This window comes from Protopterus annectens, chromosome 9.part0, assembly GCF_019279795.1.
Source record: "Protopterus annectens isolate FY-2018-M chromosome 9.part0, PAN1.0, whole genome shotgun sequence".
NCBI lineage: Eukaryota > Metazoa > Chordata > Ceratodontiformes > Protopteridae > Protopterus > Protopterus annectens.
In genome coordinates, this window is record NC_056743.1 from 1060113950 (window position 1) to 1060140477 (window position 26528).

Below are 26528 nucleotides of genomic sequence, written 5' to 3' on the forward strand. Positions count from 1 at the left end.
CTTTTGGTCCTGGCTGCAACTGAAAGTGGTCTTTGGATCACCAATACACCTGGTTAACAAGTGGAAAAAACATAAAAAATGAAAGTGGCAGGCCAGCCTTGCTTCTTGCAAGAAGCACAATTAAGATGTTGTATTCTAGCTGACTAAATTTGCTAATTAATAGATTTTTGCTCAGTATTCAATTTACCTTTATCTTCCCCAGTAATCTGCCAATAATGCTCCCCTCTCTCAGGTATAATGTTTATACAATGCCTTGGTAAGAGGTTCATAGGTAGGGACTAGGGTATCGGCCCTGGGGCCTATACAAGCCCAGCCAAAAAGGTACCCTGGCTTTTGCCACCCAAGAAAATTATTTTCCTGTGCCACTGTCGAGCAGAGCCACAGAGGCACGTGTGTAGCACTACAACATCCACTTCTCTATCAATCTGCAGTACACCAACTGCTTTTTTTAATCCAATATACATCTGAGATCTGAAAACTTCTTCCTGTATAACCCTTCTTTCTGCTTTTCATACCAGAGTGCCTCAGTTAAGATTCGAAAAGGCAGATAAGAGTCCCTATTTTTCTTCCATACTTTCCTGACATTTTTTCTTATGATTCTGTTCTTTTCAAGTCAGGGTTGTTAACCCAAAATCTAAAACCTTTTCAGTCCACTGTCTACATATTAATATTTTAAGCGTTTTCAACTACAAGAACAAATTAAGTGGGACGGAAAAAGTACTCCAGATTATTCAGTTCAGGATTCCTCTAAGCACTATGAACCCACAGCATATCTGTAATGTTTGACACAGTATAAAAAGCAGTGGAAGGTATGTTACTCCGCAGTGGCTCCAGTGAATCTCACTGATGAGCTATGTAATATACCCATTGTAACCTGGTACTCCCACAAAAATCCACATGCAAGTATCATTATAAATGTTGTTCATTTACTACTAGCAGTATGTGAAAAGTACAGTTGTGTACACTTACCATAAATGTAGATGTTCGAGTATATTCACTGTTGCAGTCATCACATTTGGGTTATCTGCTCGCAGTAGCCCTCAGTCGGCCTGATTATCAAAGTCTTGGGTCCTGCATGGGTTGCTGTCTCATCTTCCATGACGTCAGGTAATCAGGGGTATAAAGCATGCAGCCGATGCCATTACATAAGTTTTTCTTGCCCCAGATGTCAGGTGCCTCCATAATGGGAAGCAATTACGTACAAGGTTACACTTCCAACAAAAAAGCAAATACACCAAAAAGCTTTAAGTATAGTAAACAAGAATAGAGTATAGTCAATAGAAGTCAGGGGGCAGGAGGGAGGGTAACCAGGACTGCAACAGTGAATACACTCTAACATCTACATTTATGGTAAGTGTACACAACTGTACTATGTTCTTTGTGTTTCACTGTTGCAGCCATCATATTTGGGTAGATTCTCAAAGCTAAGGATGGGATGAGGTAATTAGACAGCATTAGGACCCGCTATAAGGCCCTGCAAGCCTACAGTGACAAAGCCAGACCTGGATTTAGAAAAAAATTGGCAAGTGGTAATGCTTGGTGAAGGTATGTACAGAACTCCAGGTAGCAGCTTCTAGGATGTCCCTGGTAGGGACACCTCTGAGAATGGCTGTAGAGGTAGATACAAGCCCTGGTAGAATGTGGTCTTATCCACTGTTGAGTAGGTTTTCCATGGTGCTTACAGCAGAAATTAATGCAATGGCCTATCCACTTAGAAATGGTTTGCTTTGAAATGGCCTTCCCCTCTGCCCCTGCAGCAAATGCCACCAGCAGCTATTCAAATTTCCTAAGAGGTTTAGTCCTGTCCAAGTAAAATCTAAGTTGTCTGTGCACATCCAAGGAGTGCAGTATTCGTTCCCCTTTGTTCTGTGGATTAGAAAAGAAGGTTGGCAAATGAATGGACTGATTAAGCGCCACACTGGATACCACCTTGGGCATGAAGGAGGGATTGGTCCTGAGGGACACCCTGTCCCCATGAAAGATGATGAAAGGCTCCACTGCCATGAGGGCCAGTAATTCAGACACCATTCTTGCTGAAGTGATGGCTAAAAGGAAGGCTGTTTTCCAAGAAAGGAATTTCAACTCTGCATTTGCAGCTGGCTCAAAGGGAGGTAGAGTGAGCTTTTCCAATACGAAGTTAAGGTCCCAGGCTGGAGTAGGGGCTCTCCTGGGTGGTCCTAAGTTGTTGGCCCCTCTGTGGAATTGCTTCAGCAGTGGATGAGAGAAGAGGGGTGGTTTTGTATTGTAATGAGCTGAAATGGCTGAGGCATGAATTTTGATGAAGGAAAAGGAAGGGCCCTTGTGAAGCATCTCAGTTATGTTTTGAAGAATCTGAGGTAAATTGGCCACTGCTATGCCCATCCCCTGAGTTTGGCTCCAGGAACAGAATCTTTTCCATTTTTCAGCATAGGATTTTCTAGTACTAGGCCTCCTTGCCCCCAGAATGACATCCATCACTTGCTTACTGAGGGATGGTAAATACAGTTGTGTACCTAGCATAAATGTAGATGTTCGAGTGTATTCACTGTTGCAGTCATTACAACTGGGTTATCCTGCTGGCAGGCTACCCGCACAGTTGGCCCGAGTTCCAAAGTCTAAGTCCGGCGTCGGTTGCTGTCACCTCCTCTCTGACGTCAGTGCGCCAGAGGTATAAAAGATGCAGCCGACGCCATTTTCTTCAGTTTTTCTTGCCCCAGATGTCAGGTGCCCCTAAAATGGTAGGCTAAATTATGCCAATAAGCATGCATGCACAAAAAACAACTTTTCCTTAATCTACAAGCAAATAAACCACATAGGTTGTATAGAATAGAGAAGTACAGATAAGTCCCAGCAAAGGAAAAGGGGGATGGTGGGAGGGTAACCTGGACTGCAACAGTGAATACACTCAAACATCTACATTTATGGTAGGTACACAACTGTACTATGTTCATCGTGTTTCACTGTTGCAGTCATTACAATTGGGTTGAATACCAAAGCTAAGGTTGGGAGGCTGGCTAAATAGGATTAGGAGAGGCTATCAGCCCTGCAGAACTGCAGTGGCAAAGCCTGCCCTGGATTTAGAGTAGAGAGGTAAGTGATAGTGCTTTGCAAAGGTATGCACTGAACTCCAAGTTGCAGCCTCTAAGATGTCTTTGGTTGGTACTCCTCTGATGAAGGCTGCTGAAGTGGCTGCTGCTCTGGTTGAATGTGGCCTAATGCCCTTAGGCACTGATTTGCCATGCTGTGAATAGCAGAAACGAATGCAGTGGCCTATCCACTTTGAAATAGTCTGCTTTGAGATAGGCTTTCCTTGTGATCCTGCAGCATATGCCACTAGAAGTTGTTCAGTCTTTCTGAAAGCTTTGGTTCTGTCCAAGTAGAAGCGTAGCTGCCTGTGAATGTCCAAAGAATGCAAAATTCTCTCACCCTTATTCTGTGGGTTTGGATAAAAGGTAAGCAAATGAATTGTATGGTTAAGGGCCACACTGGACACTACCTTAGGCATAAATGTAGGGTTTGTCCTCAGAGAAACCCTGTCAGGATGGAAAATAAAAGGTTCCACAGCCATGAGTGCCTGTAACTCTGACACTCATCTAGCGGAGGTTATTGCTAGGGGCAGAGCTGTTTTCCTGGATAAGAATTTTATATCAGCTGCAGAGGCTGGCTCAAATGGAGGCAGTGCAAGTTTTTCCAAGACATAGTTGAGGTCCCATGCAGGTATTGGTGCTCTCCTTGGAGGTCTTATGTTTTTGGCCCCTCTAAGGTACTGCTTTAGTAATGGATGAGAAAAAATAGGTGGTTCTGTATTGTAATGAGCTGAAATGGCAGAGACATGAATTTTAATTGATGAAAAGGAAAGGCCTTTATCAAGCATATCAGTTAAGTATTGCAAAATCTGAGGAACATTTGGAACAATCGTGTCAAAACCTTGTGCCTGGTTCCAAGCACAGAATCTTTTCCATTTTTCTGCATAAGATTTTCTGGTGCTAGGCCTCCTGTCCTCCAAAATAACATCCATCATTGCTTTAGAGAGAGGTGTGTCTTGAATGGCTATATTATCCGCCATGCAGCCAGGTTTAAGGTCCTGAGTTGGCTGTGCAGTATCTGACTGTCTTGTTGTGTCAATAAGTGAGGAATATGAGGTAATGCCCAAGCTGGGCATTGAGACAAGCTCTTTAGGACTGGGTACCAATGCTGGCGGGGCCAGTTTGGGGCAATCAGTATCATTTTTGGTTTCTCTTGTCTGACCTTGGGAAGGAGAGGCAGAGTAGGAAAGGCATATACTGTTAGGTTTTTCCAGCTGAAAGGTAGAAGGGCATCCACTTACCATGCTTGCTTGTGATAAGTCCTTGTGCAGAATCTCTGTAGTTGGTAGTTGTGAGGGGAGGCAAATAGGTCTATGTCCGGGCATCCCCAGTTCCTTGTTATCATGCTGAAGACTTGTGGATCCAATTTCCACTCGTGGGGATCCATTAGGTTTCCGCTTAGTTCACCTGCCAGAGTATTTGTCCTTCCTGGTAGGAATTGTGCTTGCAGCTGTACTTGGTAAGTCAATGCTGTGTCCCACAAGTTCATGGCTAGCCTGCAGAGGGGGTAGGAATATCTGCCTCCCTGCTTGTTTATGTACCACATGACTACAGTATTGTCCATCTTTATCAGTAGTTGTCCTGGATGAAGTAGATCCTTGAAGGCTGTCAGGGCATTCTGAACAGCTAGCATCTCTTTTCTAATGATATGCAGATGCATTTGACTTGCGGACCATGTGCCCTGAATAAATCTTCCTGCCATATGGGCCCCCCCAGGCATAATCTGATGCATCTGTTGTCAATGTCTGCCTGGCTGTGGGTAAGGTGAATGGCTGTCCTGTGTTGTGGTGACAGGCTTTTGGCCACCATCAAAACTTATGTTGCAGGCAGGGAATAAGGGTAATTATTGTTTCCAGGCTGTGGCAATGTTGAGTCTAAACACTTTTTAGATACCATTGAAGTTTCCTCATATGCAGTCTTGCATGTGGAATTAGCAGAATGCAGGATGCCATGAAGCCCAAAGCCTACAGAATTTTTCTTGAAGATAACTGGGACTTTGTTGCCAACATTTTGAAATAAATAGTCAGTTGTCTGTGTTTGACTGGCGTGAGATAAGCCATCTGGGCAGTAGTATTTATGCTTGCACCCAGGAATATTATCTCTTGAGAGGGTACTAGTTTTGATTTCTTTTCATTTACTGTGTACCCTAGACCTGTTAGTAATCGTTTTACAAACGCCAGATGCTGTAGTAGAATGTCCTTGTTCTCTGCTTGAATAAGGCAGTCGCCCAAGTAAGGATATATTTGTATTCCTGTTTGTCTGCAAATTGCAATTGCTGGTGCCAGGCATTTTGTGAAGACCCTGGGCGCAGTAGATAAGCCGAAGGGCAGTGCAGAGAATTGGTAGTGCATTGAGCCAGCTATAAATCTGAGGTATCTTCTGATGACTGTCTGATTGGGACATGCAGGTATGCCTCCTTTTAGGTCTAAAGTCACAAGCTAAGCCTTCTTGCCCAGCATGGGCAGAAGCTGCTGCAGAGTTAACATTTTGAATTTTGGAATATCCAGGAATGTGTTTAGGATAGACCGGTCCAGTATTGCTCTCCAGGCTTTGTCCTTTCTGGGCAACAAGAATAGCCTTGAGTAGAATCCTAGTCCCTGCTCTTGCTGTGGTACTAGCTGAATGGCTCTCATGTCCATGAGAGATGAAACTTGTTTTTGTGCCTTTGCCCATTGATTGCGTGGCAGGTCTGGCATACCTTTTTGCTTTGGCAGGGTGTGAAAGTGGAACTTGTAGCCTTGTGTTACGATATTTAAGACCCATTTGTCCTGGGTGATCATGTGCAATTTTGTGAAAAAAGTGCTAGTTTTCCCCCCAAAGGGGCTGCCAGAAGATAAGTGCTTGGTGCTGGCAGTGGAAAGTCATTGAGACTGTTTCCTGTATGGCTGTGATTTTTCCTCTCCGCTTTTCGAGGTAGAAGCACCCCATTGTTTAGGCCTGTATGAGCCTTGGGGCTGTGATCTGCCACTGGGGCATCTGTATCTGCCTCTTTGTGGCCTGTCTGACACTGGAAAGGACCAATTCTTTGTAGGCCAGTTTCTGCTAAATCTGGGAGGCTGTACCTGCAAGAAATCCTTGACTGTTTGCATAGATTTAACTTTGTCCTCCATTTTCTTCAACACCTCTTCTGCTTTAATACCAAACAAGGTATCATGCTGTAATGGAGCATCTAATAGTTTTGCTTTAACATGATCAGGCAGATTCTGTTCTTTTAACCAAGCATACCTCCTAATGACAGAACATGTAACAGCGGCCCTGCAGGAGGCCTCTAGAGAATCAAAACCACATTGCAAAGTATGCTTTCCCACTTGTTCAGCTGCATGCAATGTTGTGTCTTTCGGCTTTTCCCAGTTAGGGGTCGCCACCGCGGAACTCCGGTCCACTAATGATTGGCAGTTGATTTTTATGTGCTGAGTTGCCAGGCCTAACACACAACCTTCAACGAAGGTACACCCATTCACGCATGTCTCCACGCAGAAGACGCTCTAGCTGAGAGTCAAACCGGTCAGCGTCTTTCTGTGAGGCGATAACGCTACCGCAGCGTTCAGCTGCATGCAATAAATCCTGCATTTCTTTGTTTTCTGCACATTCTGAATTTGTCAACATTTTCTGTTTAAGCAGTGACATAAGATATTGCTGATATTTAAGCATATGAAACTGGCAATTTAAAGCTCTTACAGCCAAGGTAGCAGAAGTATAAATCTTGTTCCCCCATCTGTCCAGGGCCCTTGAATCCCTATCAGAGGGGATAGGGTTTTTTGCAGTGGAAGCCTTGACCCCTTTAGGACCCTGAAAGATAGTTTCTGGGTCAGCAGCAGGGTTTTTATTAAGAAATTTATGTGAATCAGGAACCCTGTAGTATCTGTCTGGCTTAACAGGAGCTGGTGGTAAAGAGTCAGGAGACAGACCGGACTCTGAAAATACATCTACAATGTCTAAAACAGAAGGGATAGCAAGGGGCCTGTGCTGAGGTAAATAAAAGGAAGTCTCTGAGCCTTTTCTTAGATTCTGAGTAATCTTGGCTCTCCCAGTGGAAATGCTCCATCATAGTATGCAGGTTCTCCCCAAAAGATTCTTCAGCATCAGAATCCTCATAGGGAGGAAGAAAATATTCCTATTCAGAAGAGGAATCAGAGGAAATGGAAACCTGATTTGAAAAATCATATTCTATCTCTTGCCTAGGCCTCTTATCAGGAGGGGGATGGGAACCCCTGATCAAAGTAATTAGGTCTTCGGCCATTTTAAGCATCTGTTTTTTAGGCATGGTGGTCTGCCCAAGAGAATGCTGTACTTGTTTCTTTGTCTTTAGAGCTGCTTTAGTCTTTGCCTTTGAAGCTGAAGTAGGTTTCACATACAACTGTGTAGGCCTGAAAACACCCTCAGAAGCCGATGCCTGCTCAGAGGCTCCGGACCCATCTGAGGGAATAGTTTCCGAGTGTCCAATACCTTGAGTTTCCAGAGGCCTAGTCAGCTCCACGTGGGAGTCGGAAGCGGCCTGTGGCTCTGAGGTAGCGGGCGTCGGGGACTACGAAACCGCCTCACTGAGAACTGGCGACAGGCCTAGCGGAAGCCTCATCATCGGTTTTGGATCTCGGATGCCTGTCCTTTTCTTTTTCTTTGCGCTTTTTATAAACTCCGGTAATCGGCTGTTCCGAAGGCATTATATAATTGAATCTTCTGCCAAAGTAATGAAATGCAAAATCATACCGATGCTTAATAATGCGTTGGTTAAATCTAGTACAAAACCGACAACTAGCAACGTCGTGGTCAGGGCCTAGGCAAGGAATACAGTAAGAGTGAAAATCCTTATGAGGTACTTGCTTTCCACAAGAAATACAATTATTAACTTTTTCTGACATCGGTCTGGAGCAAGAAAAAAGTTTCCCCAACTGGGTACTTAGCTTTAATGAAGACTTCGGATCTGAAATTCGAAAATATCAGGAGTCGGCCAACCTGCACTTGCGAACTGCTTTTGCTTCGGGCACCGCACAGCAAGAAAGACTGATGTAATGGCGTTGGCTACATGCTTTATATCCCTGACTACATGACGTCATGGAAGATGAGACAGCAACTGACGCAGGACTTTGATAAATCAGGCCGACTGAGGGCTACTGCAAGCAGATAACCCAAATGTGATGACTGCAACAGTGAAACACGAAGAACATCATGCCAGGAAGGACTGATGGGGCCTGATGTGGATGAAGTTCAGTTGACACACCACCACTTTCACAAAAAATACAAATACAGAAGAACAAATAAATTAATCATACATGCAGTAGGAAACGGGCTACTGAGTGCTTTGATCACACTATCATGGTTTCTACCACGATATGGTGTACAGCTGGTCCAAACACTACATGGCCACTTACTCTGTGACCTGGAAATACTTGGGATAAAGTGCATTAGCATGCTCATTCCATTCCATTAGGTTATACTTTATTGCACAACACAAATCGACTTGAGTCTCTTATATCAAGCTGTGCTATAAAACACTGCTCACAACTTTATAAACTCTGCTGTCACACAGCCACCAGTAATGCACAGTGGCAGTCAGTGCGTGGGACTTGTGATCATTTACTCTGTACTACCATTCTTTTTTAAATGAACCCTGTGGCAGTAACAGGAATATGAAGAGAACAGCAAGAAAAATTATGCACGGACTGAATTAGAAGCCACAAAACAGACAGTGGCTACAAGAACTTAAAAGCCTTAAAGAATTAAGAGGACAGAGAGGGCGCATCCAAGTGGCTACACATTTTGGAAACAAACAGACCTACAAAAACAAGACAACACAAAAGGAAGTATTATTTGCCAGTACTAAATGAATGGAACAGTCTAAAACAGCCAATGTAATAAAGTTCAGAAAAGCAATGGACAGGAAGATGTGCTTCTTAACTGAGGCCGAATGAAAAAGCAGCTACTTAAGCAAGAGCTCCAGCTTATACAGTATGTTGAGCAGCGAACAGATTAGCTGGACCAAACAATCATCATCTGCCATCAGAGTTTATGTTCCTAATGCAAAATGCACCTGGGACAGTTTAGTTTTCTAAAAAAGTTATATTTTGGAGAAACCAAGAACTCTAATGGTTCAAAACATTATTAAGCAATACAAACAGCTTCATCTCATTGAACTGCTTCAATAAACTGGAACTAGCACAGGAATGATAAAGTCTGGATAGTTCTAATATACAAAGCACATCACAACTGAACTTCTACTCTGTAAATGTGGTGCCAACTAGTGGCATGTCAAAGATATGCACTACATATTGCAGTAACAATGTGTGAAACACCCGCAGAGTGAATGAATGACCCCGCTGCACTTCATACACCTAAAACAGCATAAAATGCCTTCTACAAACGTGCACACTAACATACAGACGGACAAGCACACATATGCACATGCAGACATAAGCATATGTGCACACGTCTACACACACACACACACACACACACACACACACACACACACACACACACACACACACACACACACACACACACACACATCAAATTCTTCAGGATATTCCCTAATCTGAATCATAAAATAAGCATGTTTCTGCAAACAGCAGTTCACCCCTGGAGGATGTGGTTAGATAGATTAGTATTTCAGACAAGCCAATTACTGAACAGACAATGAAGAAAAATGCATTGTTAGTTTAAATCTACATTTTTCACAAAGAATCTAGTGAAACAAAAAAACTTAAAGACAACAAAATATCTTGCTTTAATTTAAGGCATAAGTTCTATGAGGGCAAACAGTCAGGAAGGAATAAACTATTCTGCAGTGTTGAACTGTTATGATTTCCAGATGTTTTGAAAATATTTGTGAAAACAGTAACAGACAAATGTCTGTCTTTCATGCACCTGATTCCAGATGAAGTATTTTATTATCCCAAACACTCACATTCCCAGACTGCCAAACAAACTCTGCTTCACTTCTGATCATACTCTTTGAGGACATTTCAACTGTAAAGCAAAACAAGGATAGACCAGTGAATCGTATAATATCATCAGAAGGACAGTATGCATTTCTAGAAAGTGGGTCAAAATATTCTAAGCAAATGTCAAGTTTGGAACATCTGCAAGATGTGCCTGAAATATAACTATAATGCTAGGTAAAAACAAACCAGACGGACAAGCCAAACCCACCTCTTGTCAGTGTGTTGAACTTGAAGGGCACTGCAACCTGGTTGATATGAAAGAAGATGTCCTAAAAATTATTTTTCTCTCAAGCACCCAGGCACAGAGGTAGTGGTATAAAGGATAAACCATAAGTGGTGCACCTTCAAATGAAACAATAAATAATGCAGGATTAAAGACCATGCCCTTACTTCTTGTTGCAGGAGCAGTGACTGGTTGAAGAAATTGGACTCTCTTCCTTTCCAGTACAGAAGCATAAGCTGAATGCAGCAGCGTCAGGGTACATGTGTTTTCTTTGTAAGACCAAAAAATATATAAAAAATGAGAAAAAAATCTGTTAGCTAACAGGATGGCCAAGTTTGGAACATTGCTGTTAATTTCTGAGATCATGCTGTACTTTCATGAGATGCAAGTAGAAAAGATATGGATGAATGTCTAGGAGATGGAAAGACATCAGGTGGTACGCCTTCCTCCTTCTGGGAAGTATGATGAGGAATACATTTCAATGTAAGCCACACAGTGATGAAGTCCTTCAAGTGAAACCTTTGCAGCAAAGCCACCAGTCAAAAAAATCACCTATGTAGGCCACTCAGAAACTTGGCATAAAAGTTAGAGTCTCATATTCCCTAGCTAATTTCATCTTTCTTCTTTTAACTCATTTACAGCTGCCCTGCAGGTCACTGTTTCAGTGACCATATACTCAGTGGAGATCTGGACTACTATAGTGTTGCTAACATACCCCCCATCACATGAAGGACACTTGATGAAAGGTCACAACCACAATGACTGCTTGTATGGAATGGTTGCCCAATAGATTTGTGGAGTATATGCACATTAGGTCTACTGTCACCTCTCAGAGTTATAGGCAGCAAAAAGTAGCTTCCCCTACCTAAAGGAGACAGATGTGGCCATGCAATCTAATGTGTTTACATCTCTCCTGTGTATACACACAATACACACACACACACACACACACACACACACACACACACACACACACACACACACACACACACACACCACATCAGACAGGAGTACCCTGTTTGAGTATCTTGAACCCAGATTGCCAGTGACACAGATGAACACCCTACTGCCACTCCAGCAGTCTTGGTCCAGTCTGAAGAATGGTCAACCTTCAAACTGAAATATCTAACAATGAGGCAACTATCCCAAAGGTAAAATAAAAAAAAAAACATCAGAGTTTAATATTTAAGTATTCGCCAAGGATTCCTCAAGGTAAAGGAAGATATGGGTAAAAACTAAGACTGCTGCTGATATACCACTGTAGAAGTAGTACATCTCAGTGAATGTCATTGTTAAACACACAGACTTGTACCCATCACTCCAAATGGGAAATATGTAATGCAAGAAGCTATACCCCATGGATCTTCCATCTCTGAGGCTGCAAACCCTTCAGATATGCTGTACGCATTTTCCGAATTGTTCAATCTATTGATCTTGATCAAATGGAATGGGTTTCTCTGTATTTATCGAAATTGCAAATAAACATCCCCACTACTGCCTCCTTCTCCCAGCTGACACCAAACCACAAGTCCTGGCATCAAAGAACTAACTAGGTCTAGGACAGCCCCAGTTTAGAATAAGTTTTTAAATCATTAGAAGTCAAGGTTAGGGAGTGAAAAAATACATCCACGTAATTTTCTACTATCAATTACATGCATATATATTTTTATATATTATAAACACTCAAGTGTCTAGTTTAAGGCAAATTTTAATGATAAAATATATAAACCTCACAATAACTAATCAAAGAATGATGTCAGTTTCTATCTCTTGAGAGAAAAAATATATGCCTCCACAACCACTGTACCAAACAACCTCATTACTGTAGAAATGCAGATTGGGTCAGACATATAAGTTATGCTAAATGGCATAGGAAGGGAAATAAATAATGCAATCAATCTAAGATGCAGACATCTCTATGACAAAGTAACAGGCAAAAAAGTGTTAAAGTCTTGAGCTAGCTACACTTTTATCAGTATTCCATAACATCTCCCATCAGGAAGTGAAGGGTGCAAAGGGAATGCCTCACTTAATACTCCAGTGACTTCTAAACTCTGACCTTTAACCCAACTTCCTGTCCAAAAGTAGAACAACACTGCAGAAAAGGAGAGGAGCCTGCAGCTCATTCCTTTGAGTGTGTAACTATCTGAAACATCTGCTGGAAAAATGTTGCTCTTGACTTTCTTCCCAAGAGACTCTGAAAGGGGTTTCCAAAAGAGATTGGCTGAGCTTCACTGGTCACAGTTAAAACTGTCAGAGTGAATATACTTCAGCAAAATGTATTACATTTGCCTAATTTCTATAAGTGGGCAGTCACTAGTACCCAGAAAGGAGCAACAGAGCAAGCAACACTTAAACCCCACTGTGCTATGATTTGTAGCTACATGTACTTTCAATTATATATACGTGAGTTGCTACACATAACTGTATTGCTTATGTGCATGTGAGCAAATACACAAATACATACACACACACACACACACACACACACACACACACACACAGCTAAAGACATGGTGTAATATTCACACACTGCACAACAACAGATGCGCATATGTTTCTGTACACGTACCTCCCACACTGAGCCATATACATTGTAGAAGCAGAATCCTAGCTTTCAACCTGTAGATGCAAGTATTAGGGGCAAGAGAAATAAACAATTACAGAAAAAGGACCATAATTGGAATATTTTAGTACCCTGTTAATATAGACTACTAAAAAAAAAGATGTCTGTGTTAGTAAGAATCTTCTGCAGAACAATAAGTATGAAACTGGGATGTGCTGTTTAGTAAGGAAATAAACATTACTTAACGAGTGCAGGGTTAACCTATTTGAAAGAGGATCACGCATTTTATAAGGATCACATCAAAATTCAGAGGCAGAATCCTGTACAGCTTAGAGCTCTGTCCAATATAGCACACTCATTTTTGAAATAAACAGATTACTCTATTATTTTGCTACAGTCACCATCTTCAATGTATCCTGCTTGCCGCTGAGACAATAGGAGTCTTTTTGCCATCACTAAAGGGAAAGCTAAAACAGAGGAGCTATAGTTCCTTAATTGAATTAAGAGAGTGTTTTTTTACATTCAATATTAAACATTTATTAAGCTGAAATTTCAGTTTCATTAATTCAAAGAAGAACTAGTAGAAAGGTAGATCAAAAGGCTTTCACCTTCTCCAATCTGCCAGGTCATTCCGCTTTCATTATTAGTAAATAAACTCATGAAACAAGTCATTTTATCTCTGAATACCCAGCCTGCCAGTAATGTGTGAACACATTCAGTGTTTTATCATTTTTGAGCAAAGGCTTTATTACATTATACTTTGTTAGCTTACTTTATACAAGCTAAGTGCACTACTGCAGTCTGAATGTGTTTCTGGTGAGGCACCAGGTGTGGCAAAGATTTATTTCATTTCATACAGTCATGACCACCACTGCCTCGAGAAGGACTCAATTCACGGGAGACTACAGACTTCTTACCCATTTAAATTTGGCCCAGATTTCAAAAGATAGGCCTTCTCATCACCTTTCACTGCTGTCTTCACCAGAGATATTCTGGAAGTACAAGTGGGGAGGACAAATGGTTCAACACAGTGGCTATCTCTTGCTGCAGACTTAATAGAAGATGGTCAGTTCTTTTCTATGTATTAATTAGGAAATGGCCAGTAGCTATGAATGTTTTTATCAGGGCCCCAGTATACACACAGTCCAATCAAAGCAGATGCAGCTTAATGAGACTTTAAAGACAGTTTAGTAATAACCATTTTCCCCTGCCACGAAAATCCCTCTTGCACCTGGTGCAAGTCCTTGTATTGGCAGAAGGGTTTAGATCAGATATTCAATCCTATTATTGGCACACAGAAGTTTATATCAGCAACTTCTGCTACCACAAGAACACTTTCCCACACTGGCAGAAGCCTGCAACATAGTTCGCCAAGCAACTTGTTTGTATACTCATATGCAGGGCCTAGAGCGATTATCCATCCCTTCACTAATTAGCAATCTTTTCACAAGTGGGAAATTACTCAAAATTCATTGCAGCCAGCCAATATTCTTTTTAGGTTCACATTTTGAAGAAAACAGTTTATTTCTACCCACAATTTCCATTAAAGTTACACAATTACAGTGTATTAGCAATAAATATCTTGTCTGGATCCAGTTCTTATGGTTAACATTCATTTTGTTTCACAAAATCAAAATAAAATAAACATTTCTTCACCTTTAAACTTGGGGACTGGGTAAACCAAACAAAGCATCATCATCATCTTCTTTCGGCTGCTCCCATTAGCGGTCACCACAGCGGATAATCTATTTCCATTTCTTCCTGTCCTCTGCATCTTGCTCTGTCACACCAACCACCTGCATGTCCTCTCTCACCACATTCATAAACCTTATCTTAGGCCTTCCTCTTTTCCTGTTACCTGGTAGCTTCATCCTTAGCATATTTTTCCCAATATACTCAGCATCCCCTCCTCAGCACATGTCCAAACCAACGTAATCCTGCCTCTCTGGCTTTGTCTCCAAACCGTCCAACCTGGGCTGACCCTCTAATATACTTATTCCTGATCCTGTCCATCCTTGTCATACCCAGTGCAAATCTGAACATCTTTAACTCTGCCAGATCCAGCTCTAACTCCTGTCTTTTTGTCAGTGCCACTGTCTCCAACCCATATAACATAGGTGGTCTCACTATCCTCTTAGTAGACCTTCCCTTTCACTCTTACTGGTACTAGTCTGTCACAAATCGCTCCTGACACTCTTCTCCACCCACTTCATCCTGCCTGTACTCTCTTCTTCACCTCTCTTCCACACTCACCATTACTCTGAACTATTGATCCCAAGTATTTAAACTCATCCACCTTCGCCACCTCTACTCCTTGCATCCTCACCATTCCTCTATCCTTCCTCTCATTCACACACATATATTCTTAGTCTTGCTGACCTTCATTGCTCTTCTCTCTAAATTATATCTCCATCTCTCCGGGGTCTCCTCCACCTGTTCCCTACTCTCACTACAAATCACAATGTCATCTGCAAACATCAAAGTCCATGGGGACCCCCTGTCTGACCTCGTCTGTCAACCTGTCCATCACCATTGCAAATAAGAGCTCAGAGCTGATCCTTGATGTAATCCCACCTCGACCTTAAACGTATCCGTCACTCCCACCGCAGACCTCACCGCTGTCACACTACCCTCGTACATATCCTGTACCACTCTCACATACTTCTCTGACACTCCTGACTTCCTCATACAATACCACAACTCCTCTCTAGGCACCCTGTCATATGTTTTCTCTAAGTCTACAAAAACACAATGCAACTCCTTCTGACCTTCTCTGTACTTCTCCATCAACACTCTCAGAGCAAACATCGCATCTGTAGTGCTCTCTGCCGGCATGAAACCATACTGCTGATCACTAATCATCATGTCCCTTCTTAACCTAGATTCCACTACTCTATCCCATAACTTCATGCTGTGACTGATCATTTTAATCTCTCTGTAGTTACTACAGCTCTGCACATTACCCTTATTCTTAAAAGTCAGTACCAAACACTTTCTCCATTCCTCAGGCATCCTCTCACTTTCCAAGATTTCATTACACAATCTGGTTAGAAACTCCACTGCCATTTCACCTAAACACCTCCATGCTTCCACAGGTATGTCATCTGGACCAACAGCCTTTCCATTCTTCATTCTCTTCATAGCTATCCTTACTTCCTTCTTGCTAATCCATTGCACTTCATGATTCACTATCCCTACATCATCCAACCTTCTCTCCCTCTCATTCTCTTCACTCATCAACCCCTCAAAGTACTCTTTCCATCTGCTCAACACACTCTCCTCGCTTGTGAGTATGTTTCCCTCATTATCCTTTATCACCTTTACCTGCTGCACATCTTTCCTAGCTCGGTCCATCTGTCTAGCCAATCAGTACAGGTCCTTTTCTCCCTCCTTAGTGTCCAACCTTTCATGCAACTCTTCATATGCCTTATCCTTAGCCTTCACCACCTGTCTCTTTGCCATGCACTTCATCTCCTTATACTCCTGTCTACTTTCTTCATCTCTCTGATAATCCCACTTCTTATTTGCCAACCTCTTTCTCTGTATACTCTCCTGTACTTCCTCATTTCACCACCATGTCTCCTTGTCGTCCTTCCTCTGTCCAGATGTCATACCAAGCAACACTCATAATTCATATTCACAGTCAGCTTCACTTAAAGGCTACAGTTTCTTTCACAGGGCACCTCAAACCACTATTTGCAGGACGTTAACAATTTGCATAGGATAACATTCCAACAGTCTATTCACCAATGATACTGCAGCACACTAGCACAATGCAGAAACAGTTCCAAGTGCCATTCAGTCTCTCCGCATTTATGGAAGCAACAGGCTTTGTTAAATCAGAATATTCTTAATCCCCCTCTCCAGATTACAAAGCCAGAAGGCTTCCTTCCTTATGCTAGACTACTCAACCTTTCCAGTTACATTTCTCCAGCTAGGTATCTTGTTTTAAAAAAAACTTCTAAGCCTTTCTATGGGAATCCGGAATCTAACTCGCTACACTCTTAATAAGCTGCCCTCAGTCCTCTAGGAGGCCTCCCTCCTTCTGGGCTTGTCTTTCTGCTGGGAATGAAATGGATTTCTCTTTGATAATCTGCCTTCTGGTAAACACTATCCCAGTCATTCTGTATGCAGCAGATAACATAACTGAGAAAGTACAGTTGTGTACCTACCATAAATGTAGATGTTCGAGTGTATTCACTGTTGCAGTCATTACTCTTGGGTTATCCTGCTAGCAGGCTACCCGCAGTCGGCCAGAATTCCAAAGTCTAGGTCCAGCGTCGGTTGCTGTCGCCTCTTCCCTGACGTCAGTGCGCTAGGGGTATAAAAGATGCAGCCAACGCCATTTTCTTCAGTTTTTCTTGCCCCAGATATCAGGTGCCCCAGATAGGTAGGCTGAAAAATATATCAATAAGAAATGCATACACAAAAATAACATTTCCTTCATCTACAAGCAAATACAAAAAATAAGCCAAAAGTTGTAGGTTTACGAAACCCAAAGAATTAAGGCAAAGGCACAACAGGCTCAGATCAAACCTTTTAATGTAAGCGCTTTCGGTAGAGAGGATCTCCCCACCTTCCTCAGACAAAATAATACAAAAAATTTAAAACCAATGGCCTTGGTTAAATACCCCACTCAATCATGACATCATGACTATTACTAACAATTAAAAAAATCAGTTAAAAAATCACACATGTAATGAAGTTAAACATGTTGTAACATTCTTTTGTTATGTAAAAAGCATGCATTAATATAAAGAATACCTTATGAATAAAACTTTGCTTTAAGAATAAAACAGAAATTAAAGTAAAAGAAATAAAAAAAATTTATTCTTTGGCAAAACATATATCCCAGAATTCAGACCACTATTTCCATTTTGCAGTAATACAACAGGTACAACCCCATTTGAGAGGGGGTACGTGGCAGTTGCAACTTGAACAACAGGAGCTTTTTTGGCAAATTCGGACTGCTCCCTACATTGCCCCAGGATTAAATGAAATATTATCCATCAAATGTATTCTGAAGTTAAAGGCTCTTAACAGATAAAGATAAAAATTCAAATTTTTACAATTTCTTGATTCCTTGTCGCTCTTAAATACACCCTCATCATGCATTTAGTCATAACTATGGTTACAATTATTTCAATTATTATAACAATTTCCATAATCATATATTCTCTCTTGTCTTGCTTGCTTACATGTCTCTGTTACTTCTTTTACTTTAATTTCTGTTTTATTCTTAAAGCAAAGTTTTATTCATAAGGTATTCTTTATATTAATGCATGCTTTTTACATAACAAAAGAATGTTACAACATGTTTAACTTCATTACATGTGTGATTTTTTAACTGAATTTTTTAATTGTTAGTAATAGTCATGATGTCATGATTGAGTGGGGTATTTAACCAAGGCCATTGGTTTTACATTTTTTGTATTATTTTGTCTGAGGAAGGTGGTGAGATCCTCTCTACCGAAAGCGCTTACATTAAAAGGTTTGATCTGAGCCTGTTGTGCCTTTGCCTTAATTCTTTGGGTTTCGTAAACCTACAACTTTGGGCCAGTTTCATATTTGTTTTTCACTAGTTGGTAAATACAAAAAATAGGTTGTATTGGACAGAGAAGTGCAGATAAGTCCCAGCAAAGAGAAGGGGGACGTTGGGTGGGTAACCTGGAATGCAACAGTGAATACACTCGAACATCTACATTTATGGTAGGTACACAACTGTACTATGTTCATCGTGTTTCACTGTTGCAGTCATTACTCTTGGGTTGAATCCCAAAGCTGAGGAAGGGTGGCTGGGCTAAATAGGATTAGGAGAGGCTATGAGGCTTGCAGAACTGCAGTGGCGAAGCCTGCTCTAGAGTAGAGAAGCAAGTGGTTGTGCTTTGTAAAGGTGTGCACTGAACTCCAAGTTGCAACCTCTAAGATTTCTTTGGTTGGTACTCCCCTGAGGAAGGCTGCTGAAGTGGCTGCTGCTCTGGTGGAATGAGGCCTAATGCCCTTAGGCACCGATTTGCCATGTTGAGAATAGCAGAAACGGATGCAATGGCCTATCCATTTAGAAATAGTCTGTTTTTAGATAGCCTTTCCTTGTGATACCGCAGCACATGACACTAGAAGTTGCTCAGTCTTTCTGAAAGCTTTAGTTCTGTCCAAGTAGAAGCTTAACTGCCTGTGTATGTACAAAGAATGCAGAATTTTCTCACCCTTGTTCTGTGGATAAAAGGTAGGCAAGTGAATGGTTTGATTGAGGGCCACACTCGACACCACCTTAGGCATAAATGTAGGGTTTGTCCTCAGAGAAACCCTATCTGGATGAAAAATGAAAGGTTCTACAGCCATGAGTGCTTGTAACTCTGAGACTCGCCTTGCAGAGGTAATGGGTAGGAGCAGAGCTGTTTTCCAGGATAAGAATTTAATATCCCCTGTTGATGCTGGCTTGAAAGGAGGCAGTGTGAATTTTTCCAAGACAAAATTGAGGTCCCAGACCAGAATTGGTGCTCTCCTTGGAGGCCTAATGTTTTTGGCCCCTCTGAGGTACTGCCTTATTAAAGGGTGAGAAAAGACAGGTGGTTCTGTATTGTAATGTGCAGAAATGGCAGAGGCATGAATCTTAATTGATGAGAAAGAAAGGCCTTTGTTCAGCATCTCAGTCAGGTACTGTAAAATCTGAGGAAAGTTTGGTCTATGCCTAGTTCCTGGTTCCAAGCACAGAATCTCTTCCATTTTTCTGCATAAGACTTTCTGGTACTGGGCCTCCTGGCCTCCAAGACAACATCCATAACAGCTTTTGAAAGAGGAGTGTTCAGAATGGCTACATTATCCGCCATGTTGCCAGATTTGAGGTCCTGAGTTGGCTGTGCAGGATCTGATTGTTTTGCTGGGTCAGCAAGTGAGACGTTTGAGGCAATATCCATGCTGGACCTTGAGACAAGCTCTTCAGGATTGGGTACAAGTGCTGGCATGGCCAGCCTGGTGCAATCAGAATCATTTTTGGCTTCTCTTGTCTGACCTTTAGGAGTACTCTGGGAAGGAGAGGTAGTGGGGGAAAAGCATATACTGTTAGATTTTTCCAGTTGAATGATAGGGCATCCACTTTCCATGCTTGCTTGTGGTAAATCCTTGTGCAAAATCTCTGCAATTGACAGTTGTGAGGGGAGGCAAATAGATATATGTCTGGGCATCCCCATTTCCTTATTATCATCCTGAAGACTTGTGGATCCAGTTTCCATTCGTGGGGATCCATGAGGTTTCTGCTTAGTTAGTCTGCCAGAGTATTTGTTTTTCCTGGCAGGAATTGTGCTTGCAGGTGAACTTGAAAGGCCAATGCTGTGTCCCATAAGGTCATTGCTTGTCTCCAGAGGGAATAGGAATGAGTACCTCCCTGCTTGTTTATGTGCCATATGACCGTAGTGTTGTCTGTCTTTATCAGTAATTGTCCTGGATGAAGTAGGTCCTTGAAAGCTGTCAGGGCATTTTGAACAACTAGCATCTCTTTTTGATTGATGTGAAGATGAATCTGGTTTGCAGGCCATATGCCCTGAATACATTTTCCTGCCATATGGGCCCCCCAGGCATAATCTGATGCATCCTTTGTCAGTGTCTGTCTGGCTGTGGGTAAACTGAATGGCAGGCCCTTGTTGTGGTGACAGGCTTCTGCCCACCATAGAAACTCCTGTTGTAGGCAGAGAATGAGTGCAATTACTGTCTCCAGGCTGTGGCAATGCTGAGTTCAAACACTTTTCAGATACCATTGTAGTTTCCTCATATGCAGTCTGGCATATGGAATTAGTAGAATGCAGGATGCCATGAAACCCAAGGCCTGCAGGATTTTCCTTGCAGATAAGTGGGTTTTTGTTGCCAATTTCTTGAAGTAAGTAGTCAGTTGTTTTTACTTGTCTGGTGTGAGATAAGCCATCTGGGCAGTTGTATTTAAGCTTGCGCCCAGGAATATTATCTCTTGAGAGGGCACTAGTTTTGATTTCTTTTCGTTTACTGTGTACCCTAGGCCAATTAGTAATCTTTTTACAAACGCCAGATGCTTTAGAAGAGTGTCTTTGTTCTCTGCTTGAATTAGGCAGTCGTCCAAGTAGGGATAAATTTGAATTCCTTTTTGTCTGCAAAACGCAAATACTGGTGCCAGGCATTTCGTAAAGACCCTGGGCGCAGTAGATAAGCCAAAGGGCAGTGCAGAGAATTGGTAAAGCATTGAGACAGCTATGAATCTGAGGTATCTTCTGCAAGATTGTCTGATTGGGACATACAGGTATGCCTCTTTTAGGTCCAAAGTTACTAGCCTATGCCTGCTCAGCGGCTCTGGACCCATCTGAGGGATTGATTTCCGAGTGTCCAATACCTTGAGTTTCCAGAGGCCCAGTCGGCTCCACGTGGGAGTCGGTAGCAGCCTGTGGCTCTGAGGTAGCGGGCGCCAGGGGCTGCGAAAGCGTCTCACTGAGAACCGGTGAACCGGCGACTGGCCTAGAAGAGGCTTCATCGTCGGTTTTGGACCTCGGATGCCTATCCTTGTCCTTGTGTTTTTTGTAAACTCCGGTTGTCGGCTGTTCCGCCGGCATTATATAATTAAATCTTCGGCCAAAGTAATGAAATGCAAAATTGAACCGACGCTTGATAGTGCATTGGTTGAATCTAGCACAAAACCGACAGCTAGCAACGTTGTGATCAGGACCTAGGCAAGGAATACAGTAAGAGTGAAAATCTTATGAGATATTTGCTTCCCACAAGAAATACAATTGTTAACTTTTTCTGACATCGGTCTGGAGCAAGAAAAAAGTTTCCCCAATGGGGTACTTAGCTTTAATGAAGACTTCGGATCTGAAATTATGCTTTGAAAATCTCAGGAGTCGGCCGACCGGCACTTGCGAACTGCTTTTGCTTTGGATACCGCGCGGCAAGAAAGACTGGAGAAAATGGCGTCGGCTGCATCTTTTATACCCCTGGCGCACTGACGTCAGGGAAGAGGCGACAGCAACCAACGCCAGACCTAGACTTTGGAATTCTGGCCGACTGCGGGTAGCGATAACCCAAGAGTAATGATTGCAACAGTGAAACAAGACATCTGTCCAGGCACAGTCATCATGTCACCTTTTTGATACTTTTAGATACTTTGTTCTGTTGGGTTTACCTCCAGGTACGTAATATAAGATGTCATCTAAGTGGCTCCATTTTGATCTTTTAGTACTTAACAATGGGACAAGCAATGGTCCTTTTGAAAGATGACTGGTCTTCAATGACCTACAAGTCCAGTACCCCAAAAAAAAGACAATTACTACAGGTGCATGACTGAGCTGATCAACAACAGATCCGTCTTCAAGGTTTTCCTAGGCCTATCAAAGAACAGTCTTAGGCCTTTGGATAACGTAACGTCCATATTAAGAAAAGATGTCAAATCCTTCCCGGCTATCTTATTAGATGGAACTTGCTGCAGTCGCTCAGACCATCACCGAAGTCTTGAATAAGCTTTCTCAGACATCTCTCAATGTCTTCAACAAAATCCTCACCAACTCACAGTGCATAAATTACTATATCAAAGTAAGGTCTAAGACCTACAGGGAAGAAGCCCTAACTAAACCCAGATGAGTGGGTTTTACTAACTGCTTGATTCTGGAAGATATATATGGAAGGAGTGGAATTATTAAACACCTGCTTAATATCTTCGCATGGGGTGAGTGTGCATAGGACAACAATCAAATCACCCGGTCACTGCTGCTATCAAGGCCATCTTCTCCATCACCAATACTCACTATGCCTACTAAATCCAATGTTGCATGGTCTGTGATTTTGGCACTAAACTTTTTTTTGTTTGTTTTTAACTTAACTTTGTAAACATTTGCTTGTTAATATAGCAGCAGTCTTAGTATTTCTGCAACAAATCTTAAGTTCAAGCACTACTCAAAAAAAGAAATGCCACATTTGAGACACAATGGGCCAGAAACAGGAAATGCCACACAGTATGCATCCTCCACCATCACCATTATGAACATGGCCCTTCCTACTCAACTTCACAGCAGATAGCTTGAGGTTGGTGCTACAGCATAAGCCAAGTAAAAGGCAATTGAGCAGGTCACAACATGTACCATGTGGAACCCTGACACACAAGCATAATTACTTTGAACCTCGCACAAGTCTTCTAAAAAAACATTTATCTGTGTGTAACAGCATCAATTCTTCCAGGGTAGCAACACATCAAAAGAGGCCCTAGATATATTCTGTTTTGCCCATTTAGCAATCTAAGGTATACACTATCTCCCTCCATACCCTTCTTTGTTGTAAACTTAAGCAATATTAATATTAATGCAGGAATAAGGGAAATACACTGGGAGGAACTGATAAAGCCATTATGAGATGCAGTTATAAACAAGAAGAACAACATTTGAAGTAACTGCAGGAAAACAAAACAGGATGGGGGAAATATTCACACAGCTGTCCGTGTACTCACTTCCTGTTCTGTTGTACTCCAACGGATGAAGTGTTCCAATCTAGTTATATTAGAACTGCAGTCCCAAGTTAAAATTAGATGATGAAAAAAATCCATACTCTGCAACCGGAAGTAGCTTTTTTTAACTCATAGACTTCCTTTGTCTACTGATGTCTCCATAACCCTTCAGCTCTGTACTTATGATGTCACTGTGGCTTTGCTTCTGACAATGACCCTGAATCAGATAACAGAATAAGATAACAAAACGGCAAGTAAACTGAGCAATCTGAGCTTTGAAAAAATAAACTTGTTTTATTTAGCTATGTCTTTCTCAAAACACACTATTCTAATTTTAAAACTAGTTGGATTTTGGCTTTCTTTCTGGTTTGTTAATAAAGATGAGGTCTGGGGAATCTGGAGTTATAGCCGTACTGTACCCCCACAGAATTTCAGCACACCAGTGTCACATTGGGGCACGTCTCACAGCAGGAGTGGTGAGATGCAGACCCTGATCTAGACTTTTATCATCCAACTGGTACTCAAATTTTTGCAAGTAAATTACTTCTGAACTCAAAGTATAAAGATCCCAATGTTAAGTAATCTAAATTCAGCTGTTTGTCATATCAAAGAACCCCAAGCATTCCATTGGGATTTTTGCTATCAACAGCATGTGTGCATGTGGGCACACGTGAGTGAGTGTGTGTGTGTGTGTGTGTATGTGTGTGTGTGTGTGTGTGTGTATGTGTGTGTGTGTGTGTGTGTGTGTGTGTGTGTGTGTGTGTGTGTGTGTGTGTGGTGAAACTAGGCACTTTAACAGTCACTCACTCCTTCTGCACAAACTGTCTCATCCAACAATGGTAATCTAGAATGATATCGCAGCAGAAATGGAAAAGAAATTGGCATGCGATTAAAAATGGATGTCGTATCAGAAATGGAAAAAAATTGTCATTTGATGAAACTCGACTGAATCAGGCTGGACACAAAGTCAAATTAAGAGCTTCAGAAAAAAAAAATTAGGCTTGTGCAAAGTATTCTAAATTCCATCTCAGAATTTAAACTCACAGAATTTCAGACAACTTACAGTCTTCTAAATTAACTGCTGAAGACAACTAAAATTAACGGATAAAGAAACATAATAGAGATGACTTTAAAAAGGCATGAAAAATTGCTGAGCTTAAGTTTTCTATATACATGTTGAAATTATTTGGGCTTTGTTAGATCAGGTACATTTTTTCAGTGTATTCCTTTAAAATGTTACAACCACACATAAGCTTCCTACACATTGCTCCCTATTGGAAGACGAACTGGGAGAATTACACAAATAAACAGCCAAGAATTAATAATACAAGGCATTATTCTCCATAATAAAATACTAAAAAATAATATCATATCAGTAAGAAGCAGATTTCAACAGCCAGCAGTAATGACTAGTAAAACTTTACATATGGCGCAACCATACAACGGAGAAGGTGTACATACCATAGAAGTTGTCACTGGAAGTTGAACTCTCTATACATTTCTAATAAATGAATAACAGAAAACTGCCTCACAAGGTGCACCCTGTTTAGAACAGCTACAAAGGCATGCTCTGCAAAAAAATAAATAAATAAAAAAGTTTACCAGGATAACAAATCAATTCGACAAAAGATCTACTTTAAAAAAAAAAATAATAACACTTCTGTGACTGAGAAAGACACAGAGAGAGAGGTCCCAAAGGTCATGTTCTTAAACTGTTTGTAAATTTGCTGTTTTGTCACTTGTGACATCTTTGGCCATCGCTACCAAATCATTTACACTCTAAATTCAGACTGCTTATAACGGTAACGGAGGTGCATCCACAAGGCATTCAATGATTACGGGCGTGTTATATCATTGCAAAAAATTATACAGCAGATCACAGGATCGGTGTGACTTGAGTCAACAGTGCCAAATGAGTCTCTGAGACTAGTGGGGCATCCAGGACAAGTAGGGCTGCTTTTTTTGTTACAAGTTAAAAATATTTTATTGGACCACAGCATTCATGGACATCATCAGGGTAAAGATTCACAGTCAGGTCTGTGGGTTCATAAAGCATAAAACCTACAAGGAAAAAAGTGCATATCATTTAATTCTGCAAAGTGATTCCATTAGTGATGTTGTTACCTACCCACCTGTGCTCTTAAAATCTCCTCTCATCTCAAAGTGGTGCCAAGTATTATATCACAAATGATAATCTACAAAGTTTCCAATAGCTAGGTTTTTGTCTCTCTCTCTACTGCCCCCCCCCCCCTCACATGCATATAGTTTACTTACCTGCTCTGTGTTCACAGTTCCTTGCATTATATAACAAATCAGTAAAAATAAAATGAAAACTCCAGCACAGCTAGAACTTCCACTGAGTGACCTCCCAAACTGCTTGTATCAGAGGCACATGGGATATATGCAAATGACCCTTTTGAACATCAGGTGTTTCAGCTAATTGGCGATTCTGAATGCCCATAACTTGCTTCATCGTTTTAATGGACAATTTCAGGCCAATTTTTTGTCCATTAAAACGAAGAAACAAGTCATGGGCATTCAGAATCGCCAATTAGCTGAAACACCTGTTCAAAAGGGTCATTTTGCATATATCCCATGTGCCTCTGATACAAGAGGTTTGGGAGGTCACTCAGTGGAAGTTCTAGCTTTGCTGGAGTTTTGATTTTGTTTTTACTGATTGTTTTTTCAGTGACCTTATTGTTTTTGCATTACATAACAAAAAAATAAAGAAAATAAATAAATAAAACATCAGTAGCACCTGCTCCCTGATATGGCAAGTCCACAAATTTCATGTCTTCCAGCCATACACACGTACCTTCAGTTATTTAAAGTATTTACTTCAAAATGTTAGCTGCTCTTACACTTCGTGGTTTTCTTTTACAATGGTCAAACACAAATGTCAAAGTTCCAGAGCAGTGGACGAGGGTAAGGCAGTCCACATAGCCTATCTGGACCTAGCCAAGGCCTTCGACACCATCCCCCACTCTGGAATCACAGACAAACTTACTAAGCTGGGCATAAATCCCTACATCACCCGATGGGTTGCCAACTGGCTTACTTGAAAGAACCCAGACTGTAAAAGTAGCAGACTCCAAATCCAGCTCCAGACAAGTGGAGTACCTCAGGGTTCAGTCCTGGGACCTCTCTTGTTTGGCATCTACTTCTCTGAAGTACAGGCCAACACTAAGGGACTCTGGCTAACAAAATTTGCAGATGACTGCAAACTGGGAGTCATTATTGAATCCCCAAATGATGTGGATATTCTACAAAAGGGCCTTAA

The 26528-nt window shown here is 41.5% G+C and overlaps 1 protein-coding gene across 2 annotated transcripts in view; it reads right to left on the reverse strand.

The window, feature by feature from the left end:
* Window positions 1-26528, reverse strand: part of HDAC7 (histone deacetylase 7) — a 1116899-nt gene that overhangs the window by 480967 nt on the left and 609404 nt on the right. The window lies entirely within an intron of this gene.